Here is a 24,349-nt window from a genome sequence, read left to right on the forward strand (position 1 = left end):
TGTAAAAAACTCAGCACTCGCTACCTCGCATGGCTTAAAAAGCATACAATTTTTCATAGCGAGGTAACGACTGTGGTAGATCTACTTGGATCTAATGGTTAGAACGATTGAGAAAAAGAAAATCTTGGGGAAATAGAAAATAAAATGGATAGAATATTCATCTCACTTGAAAATTTAAAATTTTCGTGCGCGACAGTTTATGAACAGATAGAACGTAGGGTTTTCATGAGTTTTTTCTTATGGATGGATTATCCAGAAACCCTATGTTTCACTTGAAAATAAAAATTCTAACTTTTCTATAATTTAACAAAAACTTCTGTTGCACAAAAAGTCAGACCAACATAATCATCTCCACACTTCATACATTATGGAAACTAATATTGATACCAGTGATAGTGCTTCAACAGATTCAGATATGTGGGGTTCTATTGACAATTGCAATGAGAGGTCACATCATTAGTATCATACACATGCATACATCGCCACAATGATAGGTCCAACACAATAGGGTACATCTTATCTTCCAGCTTCTGCAATAGGTGATGACTACATAGCAGACATTGCAGGTTTGTTTGTGGACTCACACTTCACAAATTTGGGAGATAGCCTTAATGATTTACATCTTCTCTTTGATAAAGATGATCCTTCTACAATTGTTGCGACGACTCACTCTGACCCTCATGTCCATTCTCTACATGACCAATCTTCATAGGTTGATGTGATTATGGATCCTTATGAGTAGTAGTTGTTGGAGGTCTCTTTATCAACTGAAGAGACTATTGGTTCATTGGGATAGGTTCTACAGACATCCTTTCTAGATCTGCATTCCTTCTTTTCAGTAGTGTTGGAAGGGGCTACCATTAGTATTGACATAGGAACATGTGAGCAGGTTTCAAGGCCACCATACATCTTCTTGATTGTACCTCTACCATTGCTTCTTTGAAAGGGGAGCAACATCATTAAGCTCTCTTGTACCAGCTTCTTCCTTGGAGCAACAATCAGTAGTTTGCATCCTTCATTTGAGGGGGGGACTACCTTGTCTCTCTTCCTCTTCTATCTTATGGGGGGATTTTTTCCTCTTATGAGTTTTTGTTCTTCTCATTCTTCACTATTGTATGTACTTGATGTATCTCATAATGGGGGGGTCTTGATTACTCCATCCATCCATGCATCTTGTCTTTTCATCTCTCTTTTTGGGGGAAGGTTTTTCCCATGAGGTTTTACCTCTTTCTCCGCTTTATAAGAGATTGCATTTTCATTATGTACATGGGTCCCTAAAATGGCCTAGTAGTCAGGTTCCATGTTGCATTTCATTTAGTTTCTGTAAGCTTAAGGGAATTCCCCTAAGTTGCACTTAAGGGGGGGGTGTTGGTGTAAATTCGTATTTACTATTTACACTTAAATTTACTTAGGTTAATGCATTATTTTACTATATTAAATTTTTTTATTATTTATTTTACGAGACACTTAGGAGTTTGTGTAACTTTATTAGTTGTCATGTTGACAACACAGAAGTATGCAACTCTAATTCAACACATAGTTTCTACAACATAAATTTATGTGCTACACCTTTGTAGGCTTATCCTTATATCATTGCACTTACTCCTATGTTTAGTAGAGGATAACCCATATCTGGTGTACATGTGCCTAGTTATATAAATTATCATGATGTTGATTCCTAAGCATTCTAGATGCATCTCAGAGGCCTTTATATATAGGCACTCCTAGTGTAGTTTCATTCAATTGAATTGAATACATATCGATATTGTGATCATACTCTTTTAGGTCTACTATTATGCTTGTATTTGACTTCTTTGATCTTGGGTGAATTTTTCCCTAAGAAAAATTCTTACGTGGTAATAGAGGTTGGAGAATCTTTCTTCACATAGTCATTTGAGACCATTGTTGCTTTTGCACCTCAATCATAATTTGGAGTACCACAAAAATTAGGAGCATCTAGAACCAGAACATACCTTTCTATTACATCTGGAATATCGATTCAATGCAAATCGGTTATAAATTTACCTGCCCTATGCTAAAGTTGATCGTGAGGCAATTTTATTTTGCAAATCAGCACCCAAAGGCTTGATTTGCAACACTGGTATGGTCATTTGCAGATCTAATTAATTAATTTTTTGGATCTATAATTTTATTATTCTTTGCCTTTTTTTGGATAGAATTTTCAAAAAAAAAAGGCTAGGTGGCCCTATAGAGAAAATTTTGTATATAGGTATCGGACAGTCACAACCCGGCCCTGTGTAGAATATTCCTTCATTGATAGTTGATTATTCAATATCAGGCCGTTCACATTTTCCTAAGAGGTAAGAATTTTTGGTGAGCACACAAGTTTGGTTGGCCAACACAACCACCGGTAGCTTTCATTTGGTTTCAAGTCTTCACACTGTTTCTTTCACATGTCCAAAATTTCACTTTCACCATCGATGTGGGATAAATAATCCCCACCAGTGGAAACTAAACCCCACCACTGGTGACCCCAAACTGCTCACTCCAGCCACCAGAATATAGTATCCTAGCAACATTGTAGGTCTTCAGCTCTAGTCGACTCATTCGAAGCATTTTCTCTGGTCTCAGCATCATGACCAGCATATTTTGGCACCACTATGAACCTCCACGTGACATTGAATGAGTGGGCTACATTAGCTGGCACTCATTGTCTCTCCTACAACTACATAAAGGTTTTCAGTACTAACATTAACAGTCAACTCTGCGTTGTGTTAATAGTAAGCTCCATGCACAGTAATAGTCAGACCACCATGAGACACGTGGTGAGCTACCCAGTATCTATGAGGACACGTGTTAGCAAACCTTTTTTCCATGTCTACTGTTTCCAACACAACACCAAGTACACTATCTGTTAGCATCTTTATCCTTTGACATGTCATACTACCACACATACAGATCTTACATGACATGTGTCATCTGTCTATACTATCTATATGCTAAGTTAGCACATCCGCACTACCATGTTAGCAGAGGGGACTTTTTATGTTGATGTCAGCCAACAACAATGTTAAATTTGTTGGCCATCTGACCATCATTTTATAATTTCTTTGACAGCTATTTGATCATCAATTTTAACCTTGTAGTTTTCTACCCATACCTCTCTTCAGATGCATTTTTGATTTGGTAGCTTGACTTTGAGAGCCCATAACTTGGTCATCCGGAGTCCAAATTAGGTGTAGTTCTTTTCTTGTTCTAGTGTAAGATTTTTTTGAAATTGCATTTTTTGGCAATTGTACCTATTTAATCGTGCATTTTACAACTTCAAATGCTCCATACGTGCTCCTCTAGACACATTTTCAAGTTCCATTTTTTTTGAAAGTGCATTATTTTTTATCTACTTTCTAGATCTATAAGTCGATTCTTAGGTTGTGTGGACAAAAATGTCACTTTTAGAATTAGGGGTTTTTTTACATTGTATTGCTTTGATTACTTTTTGAATTTTTTTAAAAATCTGAGCTACAATGTTTAGTGATAGATTTGGGCCTCAAAAGGTAGTTGTAAACAGGAAAGACCAAAAGTCCACTTGGTATTTTTTGACAAGTGGCCTATTGTACATTCACTATATATAAAGTGCCAAAAGCGTCTTTTTTTGAGGGGCCTTTTGATTGAGCGAAAGGGGGGGGATGTGTTGTGCTTTTGTGTCTCTCTTTTATGCTCTTTTCATTTTTGCATCATGGGTTCACCTAAATCTCCACTTCTAACTTCACATAATTATTCTACATGGAAAGATATTACACAAAGTATAATAATGGAAAAAGGTGTAAGTCTCTATGTTGATGGTACAATTCCTAAACACATTGATCCTAAAGAACTCATTGATTGAAAAATTATAGACAATCAGGCTTTAGGAATTATCAAGAGTTGTGTACATAGAGATCTCTTCTTCCACATTGTTAGTTTGATGAAAGCCAAACCTTCTTGGGAGAAACTTGAATCATTGTATGGTAAGGTGGATGAGAAAAAAGGTTTTTAGATTGAGGACGATCTACTACTATTGGATCCGAAGAACTTTGACACAATTCAAGATTACATCAACAAAGCCAATGAGTTTAGGGCACTACTTAAAGATTGTGGAAATCCCATGAAGGATGAAAATTTGATTCATCACATCCTGAAGAGGCTACCTTCAGAGCATGCTTTGTTTGTTTTGATTTATAATACTCATAGATTAACCATGGGAAATTCTTTCTAGAACCCTACATTTGATGCTTTTGCAATTATGTTGATTCTTGAACAACCTCAATTGATAGATTTGGGACATCGCATGACATCAAAGACCAATACATTGGTTGCTAGTGATGAGAATCAATCAAGTCAAGGAGGAAGAAGTTCTAACAAGAAGAAGAAGAAGTAGTGGAAGCAAAAATCACAATTTGAGACACAACAATCCTCCTCACAAAAAGGCAATTCTTCTTCAACAAGAAGGGAAGTAGTGAAAAGAAGGACAAACATTTTTGTGCATATTGCTAGAAGCCAAATCATGATGAACATCATTTCAAAACTAAGAGAATCAATGAGTTGGAAAACCTACTCAAGAAGAAAAAAATTCAAATGTCAGGTACTTCGAAGGATTCAAATTCAACCTCTTCAAATAGAAAAGGGCAAGAACTTATGGAAAATACATGTTCTTCATTGGAATGGATTCTTGACTCAGGTGCCTCCTATCATATGGGTTGTTCAAAGGGAGACTTTTCTTCATTGAAGCAATTATAGGTATCACACATCTTCGTGGGAGATGATACAAAAATGGAAGTTGAAGGAAAAGGACATGTGGAAATGGAAAATGGGGAATTCAGAGAGATTCTTTATGTTCCAAACCTTAGTTCTAATCTCTTCTTAATTTACCAAATCACTCACCTTGGAGATGGCAACACAATTGAGTTCCTTCCAGATGCAGTGATGGTACAAAGTCTAAAAGATGATTCATTAGTTGCAGTGCGAAAAGTCAATCATGACAAGAGGCTTTATTCCTTCTCCCACTTTGTGCCTAAGTCTCCTTCACATGCCTTGTTGACTCAATCTAATTCACAAATGAAACTATGGCATGAGAGGTTTGGTCATCTTGTCTTCTACTCTCTTCAACAAATTTTCTCAAAACACATGGTCAAAGGTCTACCTAACATCAACTTTTCTAAGGGTGAGTGTTCATCATGCTCAATGGATATTCATCTCGATGAGAAGTATGGTAAAGGGAAGTCTTTAAGAGAACTAGTAGTTCTTTAGTTGGTTCACATGGTTGTAGTAGGACCTTTTGTAGTGACATTAGTTAGCCAAAGTCACTACACCCTTACTTCTATTGATGACTTTTCATGCTTCACATGGATCTATTATCTTTACCACAAGAATGAAGTATTGGACAAGCTTCAAGCCTTCAATAGTCATGTTGAAAATAAATCAAGGAAAGCCATCAAGGTTTTTCAGATGGACAATGAAAGTAGCTATGTGGACAGAAGATCTAAAGACTTTTGCAAACTTGAGGAGATTGATCTTTAGAATTCACCACCGTTTAGTCTGCACAAGACAGATTTTGTACCATTGAGGATTAGAACACTTAAGTCCATTTCAAGTTGCATGATACAAGACAAGTCTCTTGATCCTACACTTGAAGTTGAAGCCATTAGCAGTGCTACTTACATACTTAACAAGTCTCCTCATAATGCCTTAGATGGGTAGACTCCTTTTGAGGCATGGTGCAACAGAAAACTAGATATGAGTCACTTCAGAGTCTTTGGCTGTCTAGCATGAGAAAACCTATCTTCCAAGGGATGCAAGGCACCATCATGTAGGCCTTGTACCTTCATTAGATATGAAGATGTTGTTAAGGCTTATAGACTTATGGATCTAGAGACTCATGAGGTTTTTGTAGAGAAGGATGTTCACTTTGAGGAAAGTTCACCCAACTTATCGTGTAATCCTTTATGCACTTCATACACTATGGAAACTAATAGTGACACCAGTGATAGTGCTTCAACAGATTCAGATATTTGGGTTTCAATCGATAGTTGCATTGAGAGGTCACATCTTCAGTATTATCTGCATGCATACATTTCTATAGTGATAAATCCAGTATAGTAGGGTACATCTTGTCTTCCAACTTTGGCAATAGGGGATGACTACATTCATGGAGTCACACTTTGTAGATTTGGGAGACAAATCTGATGATTTGTATCTTCTCTTTGATTTAAATGATCCTTCTACAATTGTTGTGAGGGCTCACTCTAACCCTAATGTCCATTTTCTACATGATGAATCTTGACAGGTTGGCATGATTGTGGATCCTTATGAACAATAGTTGTCAAAGGTCTCTTTATCTGTTGAGGAGACTATTGATTCATTGGGATAGGTTCTATAGACATCCTTTCTAGATTTTCATTCGTTCTTTTCAATAGTGTTGAAAGGGGTGACCATTAGTATCGACACAAGGACATGTGGGTAGGTTTTCAGGCCACCATACATCTTTAGGATTGTACCTTTGCCATTGTTTCTTCCAAAGGGGAGGAACGTCATTCAACACTCTTAGACCAACTGCTTCCTTGGAGCAACAATCACTGGTCGGCATTCTTCATTTGGGTGTGACTACCTTATCTCTCTTCCTCTTTTCTCTTATGGGGGGGACTTTTTCCTCTTATGAGGTTTTGTTCTTCTCATTCTTCACTATTGTATATACTTGATGTATGTCATAATGGGGGGGTCTTGATTACTCCATCCATCCATGCATCTTATCTTTTCATCTCTCTTTTTGGGGGAGGGTTTTTCCCAAGAGGTTTTCCCTCTTTCTCCTCTTTATGAGAGATTACATTTTCATTATGTACATGGGTACCCAAAATGGCCTAGTAGTCGGGACCCATCTTGCATTTCATCCTAGTTTTCATAAGGTTAAGGGCATTCCCCTAAGTTGCACTTAAGGTGGGGTGTTGGTGTAAATATGTATTTACTATTTATGCTTAAGTTTACTTAGGTTAATTTATTATTTTATTATATTTCATTGTTTTATTATTTATTTTGTGAGACACTTAAGATTTTGCATACCTTTATGAGTTGTAATGTTGACAACACAAAAGTACGCAACTCTAATTCAGCACATGGTGTCTACAACATAAATTTGCATGGTACACCTTTGTAGGCTTATCCTCACATCATGACACTTACTCCTTTTAGAAGTGATATCTGTATCCAATTGAGACTATTGAGTCTTCCTACTATGGTGTTGTACTTTTTTTGAGCAGCTACTACCAGGGGTTCATACATCCTTTCATTTTGCAGTATATCTTCCTGAATCTTTTGAGAGAGTGAGGAATTGCCTACTCTATTTTTCAATTTGGGATCATACTTGAAATTTCCTCATTGATGGTTTATCCCGTCTTTGATGGATATGATTTGTATGCATACTTCCATCTGTTGTATTCTTGCTAAATAGCTTTATTTTTTTGGATATTCACCATGGGAAATGTATCTTTGAGATCTAATGTTTTTGGAAGAGTTTTGACAGAAACTTTCCTTTCATCATTTAATTTGATTATTTCTAATATCTTATCTTCATATTTGTATAGATTTAGGTTGCAAATTGATCTATTTGAGATTATCTTGATAGGTTTAAGTTTGGGATTTTTAGATTTCAAATTGATTAACAGGTTGACATTATTGCAGAATTTATAAGAACTATCTATTCCTATTAAATGTCCAATAAAAAAACCAAAATTTCTAATTATTTCAGCATGCAACAATTTAGGATGAAGGGATGGTATGGTAATCCAGGTTGCTAATGGAAAATCTAACTGATTTTCATTGCAATCTAGAATCCATTCAAGAAACTTCATAGCATACTCTTTATAGTAGAAAATAGAGACATAGAGGAGATCATTTTTGACACACTCTTCACTAAAATGGATATAGAGTAGTCTATCAAAATGATGAGATATACTTACCTAATTTCCAAAGAAATCCTGAAGCCAAACACTGAGCTTGAGCAGATATCAGGATGGACCATGCTAGTAAGCAAAGATTCCAACTTTCTAACATTCGTGCCATCGATTCTCACTATTTGGGTTAATGATGATTAGGGTTCACTCAACATCATTTGATTGGGTTAGTGGGATGGGAGATTGTCATTGTGGGGAGAGGAAGGGCTGAGTTTGGATGTGGAGATCCCTATGATGAGTTTGGAAGGGCTGAGTTTGGATGTGGAGATCCCTATGAGGCTATAATTTCTTTTGGCTCCAGGGCTATGCAAGTAAAGGTGAGAAGGTTTTGAGGTTTTTAGAGATAGTCTATGTGCATGAAATTGTAGGATAATCTTCCTTGAGTCACATATTTAGTGCATTTAAAATACACAATTTTCTTGTCAAGTTTGAAAACTGGGTGAATGGTGGCTAAAGGTAAACCTTTCTAGGGAGAAGTTTCTAAAGACTTGAGGTTTTTATTACAGCAAGGGTTTAAACTTGAATTACCATTAATGGGTGCCCTTGTTGCCACTTGCCATGGGAAGGAAAATGTTTGATGAGAGGTAGCAAAGAAAAGTGGATTCTTATTGACCTTGTTCTCCCTTCCATATTTCTGATGCTGATGCTTCGCTTGAACTGCTAGAGGATGTTTTCCTTTGCAATCACTTAGAACAACAAAAGGATTGGAGGTCTTGACATTGGGTGCATATCTAGGAGAAGATTGTTTCGAGATGGGGATCTTCTGCATTCTAAGGAGGGGGGTGTTGTAGAGGGAATGGTTGGTAGCCCAATTGCAGGAGGCATTATTTATTTGAAGGGCATTGAAGTGTTTTTAGGGTTTGTTGTTGAACCTTCGATGGAATATTTGATACCACAGATCATTGAAACACAGAGTTATTTTGCAAATTTTTCATATGTTGCAGAGCCATTTTTTAGTTATAGAATTTTGTAATTTTCCTCATCAATTATTTTTATCATTATTTACAATAATTAATTATTTTTTATACATATTATAATTTTTTAAAATTGTTTATTATAATTAGAGTTAAAATATGTGTATTAAATTTATGTATACAATATATTATATTAAACAAAACATTCCAAGAATCAACATTAGCATTATACTTTTATGATTTTCTAGTTTACTATAATGACTTAAGTTTTAGATGTATATATTTTATTGAGAAGGAATCTCAAACATTAAGTATTTTTAGAATTTTCAAGATTCTTTGTAATCCCATGTTGTTAACTTTACAATTTTTCGCAATCATTTTTCTAAGATTTGATTGGGTGAATTCATTTACCTTTTATATTGGCTGAGGGTTTATAAATCTAATTTTTAAGAGTTGTTTTTTATTAAGATGACTATGATTCATTAATGTTTAATATTTTTTTAATGTAAGTGGGTTGGTTTAATATTTTTATATTTGTTTTTATAATATAATTTTTTTCATTCAAATAAACATACATATTCCTTATATTATATAATAGTTTAATAAATATTATTATATGTTATTATTATAAAAAAAATATTTATTTCAAGCAAGAGCCTACAACACAATGGTAAATTGTGAGCCTCTTATCCATGAGGTCTTGGGTTCAACTCTACACAAGCTTAATATTAATAATAATTGATCACATCATATAGTAAAAATGAATCTTGGCTTCGGCCTCTTACCAATAAAATATATCTTATTTATTTCATATTATAATTTATTTATAATATAACAATATTACATGATACATATGTAATAGAACATATATCAATCCTTTTATGTATAAATAAAATTATAATTATAATTATAATTAATATTGTTGAAACATATAATTATCTAATATTTTTAACAATTAAAATATTTTATAAATTATAATAATTTTATTAAATTAAAATTATATTTATATAAAAACTAAAGGCAAGTACTAAGCTACTATGTGACACTTGTTAAGAATGAAGCAACTTGTTGCAATAAATAATTACCAATATATTGGTTAGTAGGTAGATACAATTACATGACAAATTAGGTATATGAGCAAAATGCTTGCAATATAAACTATCATGTATGCTTAAAAATTGCACCAATAAAAAAAATGCATTAAAAAATGTGAAGTGTTGAACTCTTTGTCTCTCCCCCTCCCTCTATTTTTTTATTTTATAGTTCACATCATAATCCTTCTTTAAAAATATTAACCTTAAAAAAAATTAATTACCAAATTTAAAATAAAAGATTATAACATGTATTAGGAAACTCATTCTATTACACCTATAAGTTATATGGGGCCTTAGCTCTAAAGTAAATAAATTATGAACTACCTAAAAACTTTCACATAAAGTCTCAAAGTGGGAAATAAAACAAAGAAGTTTGATTAGGTTGAATCCAATGCAATGGATTAGTGTTTAGAATCTATTAATGATCCAATTTTAACCTTTGTAAAAAGGTTGGAGAAGATGTTCCAAAAGACACTATCCTTGGAAAAGAGATGAATTCTATTAATGCTAATTTAGTCTTGGAGGTGGAAATAAGTAATTTGAAGATTACTATTGTTGACCTTGAATGAAAAATGATCAAAATGTTGAATAATATGAAGGACTTTATATCATTTAGTAAGGACATGGTTACAAAGATGGAATTTTTTGATCCAAAAGAATTTCATTAATAAGGTAGAGGCTTGTATATGGTTGGTAGCTTAGTTCCCAAAGAAGTCAATGTTAATGTTTATATGCTACTACCTCCTAGGAGGTCTTTACAAAATATGGAGCTGTATAAATTTGATATTCCTAATTGAAATAGTAGCTCATGAGTGTGCTAAACTATTTATAACAGCAATAGTTGGTTCATTAGTGTTCTAAAATCTTTTTCTAGTCTAAACCCATTCTAGACTAATTCTTCTACCCTTTTTGGTGGTAATGCTTATTGTGAGATCCCTCATTCATTCATTGTAATGGCTTTTATGTGAAATACTTTTAGAACGATCCAAATTTCACTAATTGGTACACTTTACTACTTGCTAAATAGTATAAAATATTGTTAGGAAAAAAAATTGGTAAGGGAAAACTATATATGGGGTTGCTTTGCTTTTTGGATTGATTGTTTTATGCATGAAAAAGAATGTAGTTATTTAGTATTTAATATGATTTATTTAATGTATACATTGATAAGAATTAAGTATATTTACACATATTCAACTTTAAACATTTATAATGTAAATTTCTTGAACACCCATTTTGAGTTACACTTATTCTTAAGGATCATTCAATAGAATGTAAAATTTCAATTGACTTTAGAATTGGATATTTACTATGAATAAAAAGAAATATATCATGTTTTTATTACGGATGTAACAATTTATGCTGATAAACAACAACCAACATATTGGTTATTACATAGCAAAAATTGCATGTCCAAATTAGGTAAATGAGTAGAATCGTTGCAATTTACATTATGATATGCATTAAACATTAGTATTTATATAAGGAAGGCACTAGAACATGTAATAATTTTTTTCTTCTCCATTTTGAGGGTGAATTTAGTTATATAATGACTTAATTTTTTAATATGTGGACAATATGTGAGAGTGAAAAAAATATATTTAGAAGTACTAAAAATTTATAAATCAAGAAGGAGAACAATCTCCAATTTGAATTGAATAAAAAAAAAATCCCTATCTTATTGGTACATATTTTTTAATGGTCTTTACATGTCGAAATTGCTAAGTGTTTCATTTTTTTCTTTTCTATTTCTAAAATTTTCTCAGTTATGTTTTTCTCAATCTTGATTTGGTGGATAAAAAAAGATATGATTTTCAAGTTGAGATCATATTTCTACTTTATATACATTGATCTTATTTAAAACTATAATTAACTATCAAATTTAAAATATGTATTCCGAAACTACTTAGATCTAAAATTAATTAATTATGCGCTATCTACAAGATTTGGAAAAAATAATAAATTGGAAATTAGAATATCTCCGTTGAAAAGGGTAGGATCATCAATCAAAGAATGTAGATTAGGTTGAAGCCAATATAATAGCTTGAACTTTAGAATCTATTTATGATACAATTGCAAACTTTGTGAAGATGTTGGTTAACAAGTTCAACAAGAGACTATACTTGACAAAGAGGTGACTTCTATTAAGGATAATGTGGTTCTTGATGTGGAAGAAATAACTTAAAGATGACTATTCCTAAACTCCAATAAAAATGTAACCTAATGTTAAAAATTATGAAGGATGTACATAATGCATTTAGTAAGAATAAGCTTAACATAATGTTTGTCTCTACAAAAAGTTTAGACTAATAATTATAAAGGAAGAACGCTCCTACATTGAAACACCTTTTCAAATTTTGTTAATTTTATAAAATAAAAAATTAAATAGAATAATGAGAAACTCACATGAACACTAGAGAGAGCTATTATTGTTAATAAATAAAATTTCTTAGTTAAATATACATTCATTATAATTAAATGGTTATAAAAAAATATTGATCTAACAAGATTTTAAGGAATGACAAGCTTTGAGGAGGGAATTTTTTGAATTGGAATTCTTCAACGCCAGGCAGGAATGGGAGTCATGTGGGTTATGTTGGTTGCTCCATGACTAGTTATATTGCAAGGGTCTTATGTGATGGGGAGGGGGACCTAGGTGACTCAGGTGACAAAGAAGATAGCAATGAAATTATATGTGGTGGTAAAGTGGAACTATGATGACATCCTTCTCCTCTATTCTGATGTGGGTTAGGTTTCTAGGCCTTCAACTAGTGTTTTAGAACTTGGAAGTTTCTAAAGGCCTAGAAAGATATTTTTGGGAACATCTCTTAGTTGATCCAAGTATTTCTATAAAATCTAGACTTATATTTTCTAGGGTTTGTGTTATCATGGTAGATTGGAGAACCTTTCTTTGATAATAGTGATAAACTCAAAAAAAGTAGTCTTTGAGTAGGAACTAGAGTTTGAATCACTCCACTTCTCTGCTTATTTGTAATGAAATAGGACAATGAGATGAAAATTCCCTAAGAAGAAGAAGAAAGAGGTTCCTCCAAGGGATTCTAAGCCTTACCACCCATCCCCTTGATTTCTAACCATGCTTGGGAAGAAAAAGTTAAGAGAAAAAAGAGGCATTTAGTGAACTAGATGGATCCATGAACTAGGGTGAGTTTAATGTCCTATCCCAAGTGTCAGTTCCTCTTATGGTTGTCAATGATCCTACCTTGTGCCTCAATAAGGCTAAGCTAGTTTCCCCAATGTCTCTTTTGGTTCATAGTAATTTGGACTGAAAAGTCTTTGATCCTATAAATTAAGTCCTTTTAATTCTAGTAGCCTCTTTGCCTCTAAAAGAGGCCATGGATATTTTAGGTAAATTTTTTGATGAGATTTTTATTGAAAATCTTGAAGATGGTGAGTTTAGGAAGACTGAGTTTGAGAATTCTTAGAGTTCTATCGAAGTCATATTTCCATGTATGGTTCAATCTAAACACAATGGTATGGATGATCCAATTTTCATGGTTAAACCTTTTTTCTTTGAGTTTAAGTTATCATTTTGTCTAGTGTCCTCTATTTCAGTTGTTTTAGTAACTCAATTTCATTCTAGTGTAGTCATAAGTGTAGAGTTGGATAATGGTGCTCAAAACCAACGGGTTGAAGTCAACAGAAGGAAGAAGAAGCTTTTGGATACTAGTACCTTCTTTAATATTGTAGAGAAAAATAAATATAAACCAAATGTGGGATGAAAAAAGTTTGGCACGGGTAGGAATAACAATATAGAAACCAGGAAAATGACAAGTAAAGATGATGTAGTATATATATAAAACAAGTGACAGCCGAGGAGAAATGTATCAAAAGTTCTAGATGAAGATTATGTCATGGAATATTAGAGTGATGAATGATCCTCATAATTAGGATATATTGAGGAATGGTGTTCGAGAATGGTATTTGGTTGTAGCTCCCAACATGCATATGGAGGAGTAGCTATTTTCTAGAATAAGAGAACTATTCAAGGTGAGTGTTACTTTCATCTAAGAATAACATTATCTGCATTCATTTTTTCATATAAAGAATATTTTTTCTGAGATACTTTCCAATTTTTTTGCTCTAAATTCTAATTCTAGTAGAGTTGGTTATTGGGAAAGATTGACTACCTTCAAACTCTCTTTCTTAAAGGATCATTGGCTATTTATGGGGGATTTTTTTAACACCATGTTAAGAGATTATGATAAATTTAATGGGATTCTATCTCAGAACCATCTTTATGGTAGAATGGATATTATGAGATTTATAGATCCCTAAGCTTTGTTGGATGTTGATCTACAAGGGCTGAATTATACCTGGTTTAACCATAGATCTAGGGATGACTTAATTCAAGTTAAGATGGGTAGAGATATTTTTTTCCATTGATTGGATTAATTTGGTGTACTGCTTTTTGGTTTCTCTTCCTAAAGTTAACTCTGACCATTTTCCTATTTACATAGTTGTAGAACCAGCTATTATCAAAATGAATTCTCATTTTAGATTGAAAAAATATGGTCGAAATATCCACATACAGAATGTAAGAAATATTTAGGAGTGGTGGTATATATTCACTGATGGGTATTACATGTTTAGATTGGCTAAAAAATTGAGCTTCACTAAAGAAAAAGTCAAAGTATGGAATAAGGAGGTTTTGGGGAATCTAAATTGGAAGTTGTTCAAAGGTCCATCCAAGATTCTAAATACATCAATAGGCCAAAGGATAAAGGAAATGATAACTTGGTTAAATATCATGAAAAAATAACCAAAGGGGATATGTTTTAGAGACAAAGATCAGAAGCCTTTTGGTCGAGCTTCAAGGATAGAAATATGAGATTTTTTCACACCATAGCTTCTAAGCACAAAATCACAAATTGAGTTACTAGAATTGCCACTGATTCTGATGGGAACAAATCAAATAAAGAGCTTTTAGAAGAGTTTTTTGGTTTTTTCTCTAACCTTCTTTCACAAGATAACTCTCTATTTGTTGATGACCAAAACAAGTTACTAGAGTCAAGTCCTAATATTTTGAAAGAGGAACAAAATAAGTCCTTGTATTCTATTATGTCTATTGACGAAATAAAAAGGGTGGTCTTCTATTTTGAAGAGGACACCTCTATAGGGCCCGATGGTTTCCGTATGTTATTGTTCTAGGTATTTTGGGATGTAGGATTAGTCCTCAGTTGTTTGGTAGATGAGCCTATTACCCAAACATGAATATACAATGATACATATATAGTACAAATGGTCTAGATACAAAATCCTCTTACCAGCTCTAATATCTTCAATATTTGATTTGACCTTTGTAGCTCACTATACATTCTTTGCATATACTACCTCTTACTTCTCTCAACTTTAAATTCACATCAAATAACAAAAGCATAACCATCACAAAAGAATTATGAAAGTTCACATGCAAAGGTCTTTCTTTTACACCATGTATTTTTGTTTTGTTTTCCTTTATACCATTACATGTCTCTCAATGTGAAAAAATATCTTTTATCACTTAGGGTTGGCATCTAGTATCTCGTCCCTAATTAGTCAAGTAATTTTTTTTCTAAAAAAAATAAATCCTTAACTTAAAATATCCAATTCCTTAATTTTGTCTTACCATCCCTTTTCATTATTGTTACGAATAAATCCTTCATATCTTTCTCCATATTTTTCATACTGACTTGGACACTTAGGTACAATATCTCGACACTTGGTAATTTCATCAAGTAACTATGTGCATGATGATTTTGCATATGTGAACTACATTAAGAAAAACTATTTCTATGCTGACTAATAATCTTCATAGCACTTGGACAATTTTCTAAGTCTTTCTACCAAAATGTCATCATCTTAACATACTCATTCAATACTAAATATATGCGGCCATAAATGAAAATTTCATACTATCTACCAAGACAAATTCCCAACAATAACCCTCTTTGTTATTGATGGCAACAAATGGGAAAATTGGATAAGTCCCAAAAATACAAGTCTCAAAATTTGTGAAGTTCTTCACATGGGCATTACAAAATTTCAAAATATGGATAATTTTCTATTTATACAGTCTTAGATCCTTATATCTCCTAATTAAAATAATCATGTTACTCCCCCTTTGATTATACTTCTATCTTATATATCCTTTTAAATATTACATATACAATTTATCATATTATACTCCCCCCTTTGACATCAATGACTAAGGTGAGTCAAAAACTATATACAAATCAAAATTTGGAATCTACTTTTCATTCCTTCATGCTAATGAGATGTTTAAAAATGCAATACAATCAAAAAAATTATTATTCAAATTGGTTCGTCCTTCATTCCATACTCCTTTTACTGGATCTAACCCTGTAAAAATTGTGCATAATCTATAGGACGCTAACTCAATTGCTTGAAAGTCTAGATAGTTGAAGTGTTCATATGATTTTTTTTTCTTTAAACATTCTTCAAGTTGTCTGTAAACTCTATCCACTTCAAGAATAGATTTTGACTCAACAAAGAGAATCTCTACAATGGCTTCTCTTTTCTACTCTCCAGTATTCTCCTTTCATCATAAATTTTACCAATATTTTTCCCAAATGAATCACTTGAGAATTTGAATTCTTTAGTTCACTAATAAGATTCTACAACTCATATTCTTTTTCCTTGATTTGATATGTAAAGCTATTCATATGTTCATGCACTAGCACAAATTTCTCATATTTCTTATTGCCTTCATTAATACATCTCTTTAACTTGTTAATAAAGATATCTAAATTAGCTAAAGCATCTTTCATATTTAGGGATGCCTTTCTAGATAGGTTTGCAATATGCTCTAGTTGAGTCTTGATTGTAGCTACTTCCACCATAGTCTTATCTATCAAATTCTTCAAAGATTTTTAATACCTTCTTCTATGGATTGTCCTCTCTAATATGAGTATTTATTAGGCCTTCCATTTTCTTTTTCATTTTCTCATGAATTTCTTGAGACTCTTTATTCCCTGTTCTCTTTTCAATGTTTTCACTTGTACCTAAGGTTAACAGTTTACTGGGCATATCCATTTTAGGGTCCTCTCCTTGTGTTTATGGTGTAGATCTCATCATAATAGAAATTAATGATTCTAGTGGTGACTTAGAAGAACTAACTACCTTATTTCTTGTATCCTTAATAGGATTGACTAACTATAATTGTAGGTTATGATTATCATATCATTCTTTGATATGCTTTTCTTCATCTACTACTGACTATATTGATCATTTTTCTCTATTTCTTCTTGCTTCTCAGAAAAAATATCAAATGTATCTCTCTCAGTTTCAACATGTTTCAATTGTGGATTGAAGTGTGTAAGTCTCCTACACTATGTGATCCAGGTGGATCCAGAAAGGCTAAAAATTTGTAGCCTCAAAATCTCTAAAAAATGACATCATTGTGAAGAGCTTGGAAAATTAAACCCGCCACAACTTGAATGGGTGAAAAAAGCGCCCGTTTGCTCAAGATATGCTTTGTCAAAGTTTGAGTCAAATTGGTGAACTAAGGGTCAAATTTGACTATCTTGAAAGTGTTCAACAATGGGTGTCAAATTAAAGAGCTCATCAAGAGCTTTCCAATGGCCTCTGTTTCATCAAAACTAGAGTACGTATGCGAAAGTTATCATTATTCAAAGTTTGGGAAAAAAATGAAGTATTGATGATGTCATCATTATGTCATTAGAATTTTGGAGTAAATTTAAATTATATTGGGAAAACAATTCCAAATATAATTTAAAATTTGCACGAGAAGTTGTTTTATACAAACTCCCTCTTAAAATATTTTGTCATTGTGTTCCCTATAATTATGGAGGTGTTAGTTTTATTATCATTTTTTTGTTAAGGCTTATAATTATAAAAGCCAAAAATGAGGTTACTTGTAATTTTAAAATGGGGATATGGTTGTAAATTTTGTTATTTGGTTTCATACCAAATAAGGGAAATTTAATGTATAGAAGGAGTGGAATTTAGAAGAGATGGACAATTAGCTTGGAAGGAAAAATTTGTTGCTAGGAGAATTTGGAGAATTTTTGTAATTCTTGAGAGAGCTTGTAGGTGAGAGATTATTCTAAGCATGAAGTTATTATCTTTAAGTGTAAAAGAGAGAGACTGTAAAGGCTAAAGCTTGGATGTTTGAAGAAGGTGTGTTTTGCTTGGTGACATTAATAAAGCGGTCCCTGAATTGAGAAGCGGACCCGGAGATGTAGTCTTGATAGGGCGAACTCCGAGATCAAATTTATGTTGTGCCTTTTCTCTCATTTTCCTTTCTGTCAGCTATTTATGTTTTTTTTTTGTCAATTACGTTAATATGCTTCAAGAAAAGCATTAATTAACTTACGTAATTGATTAAGAATTCCTCTATATTAATTCTTAATTCTTCTTCTATGTAATTTCAATGGTTTAAGATACATAACTAGACATTTACTACAAGGATCAAGAATTTATATCTGATTGTTAGGATTAAGTCATAATCTTCTACATCCTAAATCAGATCAAGTTTGGTATTAGAGCCTATTTTGTAGAGAAATTGTAGGTGGTGAATGTTAACTAGGTTGAAGTTGAAACAAGGAGAAGGTGAACATGTAGAGTTAAATCCCGAGATTGGAAAAAGAGGGACTTTTCCTCGATCAAAGATGGCATCTAAACAAAATTTTCCCAAGTTTGATGCAACAAAATTCTAGAGATCATTTGTGAAGTTGAAAGGCTTTGGTGGACACTCTTCTCCAAGAGAGACATGAACGATAGTTGAGGAAAGTGAATAAAGCTAAGAAGGAGGAAGAAAAATCCTCATCAGAAGATGCAGAAGGTAAAGGAGTAGGAGGTGGTAGTGATTATCCTGAACCTCCATCTCCTTCATCTCCTTCATTTTCTTCTTCATCTTCATCATCTTCTTTGTTTAGTTATTCTTCAAAGAAATTTGAGCAAGTTAGTGTGCCTTTGTTAAAACTGTATGTTAAGTTTGATTTCCCTATATATAGTGATGAATTGGATGCAGAGAAACTAGATAGTTGGCTTAAGTAGATTGAAGTGTACTGTAGGGTTCAAAATATTTTGGATGATTCTTCCAAAATCCAGCTAGCTACTCTCAGAATGGGAGGTACTGCATTAGTCTAGTGGGAGAGTAAGATCCAGGATGATCTTGCTACACATGGTAAAATCATTTCATCTTGGTATGAATTTACTTCTGCTTTGAAGAAACAATTTTATCTATTGGGTTATATGCAAAAAACCATTATGGATTAAAAAAATCTAAGGCAAGGTAAAGGACAATCAATACAAGAGTATACACAAGTGTTTAGGAAGAAGGTATTAACTCTTGGAATTCCTCTTTATATGCAAGATACTTTTTAAAAGTATATAGGTGGAATGCATTCATATTTGAAGCATACATTATTGATGTTTAGTCCTTTTAACTTTGATGAAGTATGTGTTCAAGTGATTCATATTGAAGCAAGTGGAGGAAACATGAGTTTCAATTCTAAGAAGGAATTTGCTCCCCTTGATAGCATCAAGAAAGGAATGAAGGCAGCCACAGTGAAAAAAGAGGAAGGTGACAAGCCTACTTGTTCGCATTGTAAGAAGAAAGGACATGCAGAAGAGAAGTGTTTGAAATTGCATCCAGAGTTGAAATCGAAGTGGTTTAAGGATTGTAAGGGTACACAAAAGTCTACAACTATTGTTCAAGATCTTGGATCAGATTCTAGTGATGAAGAAACAATATTGATTGTGGGTTTGAAAGGTAAAGCTTTTGTTGATTCTATCACTGATGTTTCATGTGCTTCTACTTTTAAAAGTGATGTTGTTCCTAAAGACAGTAAAAGGAGTGAACTTTTTCATATAAGGGTGATTTCAAAGAACACTAAAATTGACACATTGATAGATAGAGGGTCCCAAGTTAATCTAATTTTAGAGGAAGTTGTTAAACAGTTGGGATTGGAAACCAAGCCACATAAGAGACCTTATCCATTAGGTTGGGTTTGCAATGATAAAAAATTCTGAGTCACTAAGCAATGCAAGTTAAGATTTGCAATATCATCTAAATTCATAGATGAGGTTGAATTTGATGTGGTTCCACTTGATATCTGTGGGATTGTGTTAGGTAGCCCACATTTATATGATAGGAAATCTATCTTCTACATGGAACATAATAAGTATCATTTGTTTAAACATGGGATTGAATACATTATAAGAGCTCATTGCATGAAGAATGAAGGATCAATCGTAAATATAGGACATTTGAAAATGATTGTAAATGCAAATAGTAAACTGACTCTCATGTCTGTAACAGCTAGTGAGGATCAAATGCAAGAAGAATCAAGTCTTCAGCCCGTAATGGTAAAAGAGGATTTGAAGGGTTCATTTTCTAATGGTGCTCCTATGTAGGAGGTCCAAAATGTTGATAATTTTTCCATTTCATCAGTTATTTCAGTTTTGTTGCTTCTATTTCTACTAGTTGGTACTATGTGAATGATTGATGTAACAATGAACATTGGTGGATGTATGGTTGATGGTATTAGTAGTACTATCTCATTCTTCATAATGTGTGTGATGGTTCAGATATTCAAAATTCTAGCAGTTTGTACAGGTGATACTGGACAAGTGAGGCAAACATGCCCTCATTTTTATTTTATGTAAAAATAAAATTTTGGAGGTCCAAAAGCTTCTCAGTGGGAAGGAATGATCCAAGTGGATCCAAAAAGGCTAAAAATTCCATAGTCTTAAAATCTCTCAAAAATGACATCATTGTGAAGAGCTTGGAGAATTAAACCTGACACAACTTGAATGGGTGAAAAAGGAGCCCATTTCCTCAAGATATTCTTTGTCAAAATTTGAGTCAAATTGGTGAACTAGGGGTGAAATTTGACTATCCTGAAAGTGTTCAACAATGGGTGTCAAATTAAAGAGCTCATCAAAAGCTTTCCAATGGCCTGCATTTTGTCAAAATTGGAGTATGTATGTGAATGTTACCATCATTCAAAGTTAGGAAAAAAAAAGAAGAAGTATTGATGATGTCATCATTATGTCATTAGAATTTTGGAGGAATTTTAAATTATATTGGGAAAAAAATTCCAAATATAATTTAGAATTTGCATGGGAAGTTGTTTTATACAAACTCCCTCTTAAAATATTTTGTCATTATGTTCCCTATAATTATGGAAGTGTTAGCTTTATTATCACTTTTTTTTGTAAGGCTTATAATTATAAAAACTAAAAATGAGGTTACTTGTTATTTTAAAATAGGGATATGGTTGTAAATTTTGTTATTTAGTTTTATACCAAATAAGGGAAATTTTATGTATAAAAGGAGGGGAATTTAGAAGAGATGGACAATTAGCTTGGAAGGAAAAATTTTATGTTGGGAGAATTTGGAGAAGTTTTGTAATTCTTGAGAGAGCTTGTAGGTGAGAGATTATTCTAAGCATGAAGTTATTATCTTCAAGTGTAAAAGAGAGAGACTATAAAGGCTGAAGCTTGGATGTTGTAAGAAGGTGTGTTTTTCCTGGTGACATTAATAAAGTGGTCCCTGAATTGAGAAGAAGATCCAACAACGTAGTCCTGATAGGGAGAACTCCAAGATCAAATTTGTGTTGTGCCTTTTCTCTTATTTTCCTTTTGGTCAGCTATTTATGTGTTGTTGTTTTTTTGTATTATCAATTACGTTAATTTGCTTCAAGAAAAAAATTAATTAACTTACATAATTGATTAAGAATTCCTTTGTATTAATTCTTAGTTATTCTATGTAATTTCAACAGTTTAAGATACATAACCATGCATTTACTGCAAAGATCAGGAATTTATATCTGATTGTTAGGATTAAGTCATAATATTATAGATCCTAAATTAGATCACTATGATCCTCTAATCCTTTTGTAGCTTCTCATTAACATTCATGAGTGTGAAACCCAGAGAAGGCAGTGGGCTTGGTAATCCTCCTCAATACCCATTTTTTGGTCATGTGTTTCACCTCCCATGTTGGTAGTTGGAATTTGTTTAACTTCTATGATCCCAACACTTGAAATGGTAGAATATTTGTCTGGGATGAGGATACTAGAGTGGATGATGCTATGAGATAGGAAAACATTCTGTACATGGGGGATTATAATACCTTTCTTTACCCTTTAGATAAAATTGGGGGGCTTGGAGGACTTTTCTGAAAGCATGCATGACTTGGAGGGATTCCTTAGGGGGAATGACGTGATTGATATTGATCTTTAGGGTCCTTCTTTCACTTTGTCTAACAATAGATTGGGGAAAATTTTGATTCAAGATAGGCTTGATAGGGCCTGTATCTCATCCAGTTTGAACATCCTCCAACATATATCCTTAAAGGAAGATCCAAGGAACATATCAAACCACTCTATGCTAGCTTTTTCATGGATACAAATTCAACCAACTAGATGAAGGCTCTTCAGGTATTAGATCATGCAGCACTCACACATGGAGTTTAGATATTATATTGTGTGGTGGTGGAATGATCTAGTTGAAGGAACGACTATATTCTGTATTGCTAGAAAACTTGAAAGTATATACAAAGAGGTTAGAGGATGGAGAAAATCTTCATTTGGAAACATATCCAAAGATAAGAAATCCACTAAAAAAAAGTTGGAATCTCTTTAAAAATCATCTAGCACAGTGAAATGGTAAAACTGAACACCAATAGTAGGAAAGGGACTGTTGAGACAAGTGGAAGACCCTTCTAGATTATGAGGAAATCTTCTAGAAATGGAGGTCTAGGGTGTAGTGGTTGGAGGAGGGTGACCAAAATATGGCCTTCTTCTATAGATCGACATCAAGTAGAGAAAAGAGAAACACAATAAACCTATTGGCTAATGATAATGGTCAAGAGATAAATGAAGTTGAGGAGATAGAAGGTCACCAATGACATGCAAAATAATATTTTAAGGTCATTTAATTTGGTGATGAATAACAAGATGAATGAGGCCATGACTGGAAAGGTCAAGGAGGAGGGGGTAAGAAAGGCAACATTCAACATGAATCAAAATAAAGCCTCAGGTCTTGATGGGCTTCCCTCGACCTTTTTTAAGGATTTTTGGAATATTATTAAATATGATGTGGTCCACGTAGCTATGCACTTTGTTAGAATAAGAAAACTATTGAAGGCACTTAATCAAACATTCATTGTTATTGTCCCTAAGATGGATGACCCTTGACTTCTAGAATATTTTTGACCCATTACTTTTTGTAACACAATCTATAAAGTTCTCACCAAGATTATCGTTTACCATATCAAGCCTCTTGTTGATAGGCTTATAGGACCTTACCAGAATAGTTTTGTGCTAGGGCGGCAGATCCTTGATGTGGTCATAACCACACATGAGGCAATTCACTCTATCAAAAGGAGAAAAAACCTAGGTATGGTCGTTAAACTTGATATTTCCAAGGCTTATTATAAGGTTAGGAGGGAATTTCTATTTTTTATCTTAATTAATTTAGGCTTCAATGAGAACATTATCAGAATTATCAGGAATGTAGTGAATATCATCATGTTTTTAGTGTTTGTTAATGGGGCTCTTGGAAGATTCTTTTCTTCCTCCCAAGGTTTGTGACAAGGTGACCCCCTATCAACTTACCTATTCATCATTATGGAAGAGGTACTATGAAAAAATTTAGCGACCATGGCTAACTCTGGTAGAATAAAAGGTGTAAAACCTATGTCTTTGTGCCCACCATAAATTATCGAACAATTTTTTGATGAGACATTCTTATTTCAATTTTTTTCTTTCCATTAATCTAGGGAGTGGAAAGTTATTATTAATTAGTATGTGATGGTTTCATGATAATGCATAAACTATCAAAAAATAAAAGTGTCTTTTTTCAAAAATGATGCTAGATTGAGAGAAAAGGTGACCAGAATACTAGAATGCCAGATGGTGTTTCTCCTAGATACCTATCTTGGTCTCCTTCTCATAGTTAAAGATGTCTCCAATTTGTACAGGAATGACATAGTTGAACATTTCTGAGAAATCCAGTGGGATGGAAAGGAAAGATAATTAGCAGTGTAGGGAAACTCCAGCTTCTCTCAACATCTCTATAGGAAATTCTAGTGTTTTTTCTCTATATGGAAGATTTAGAGATATTCTTTAAAAAATTCAACAGAAATTCTTATGATTGGGCTCTAAAGAGAAGTATAGGATGAGGTTGGTGAGCTGAGAAAAAGTCTATCATCCTAAGGCACTTGGAGGTTTGAATATAAGAAGGATAGAACATATGAACGAGGCTCTCTTAACCAAGGTTGGCCAAAGATTGATGACCTCTCTAGGTAGTTAGTACAAAATTGTAATGGACAAGTAAGTTGGAGGGGAACCATTCCATCACTTCCTATGGACCCATGCTCTCCCCTAGGGTTCTAAAATTTGGA

The sequence above is a fragment of the Cupressus sempervirens genome, chromosome 8, assembly GCF_028749045.1.
Source record: "Cupressus sempervirens isolate cs-2001-9-10 chromosome 8, ASM2874904v1, whole genome shotgun sequence".
Lineage (NCBI taxonomy): Eukaryota > Viridiplantae > Streptophyta > Pinopsida > Cupressales > Cupressaceae > Cupressus > Cupressus sempervirens.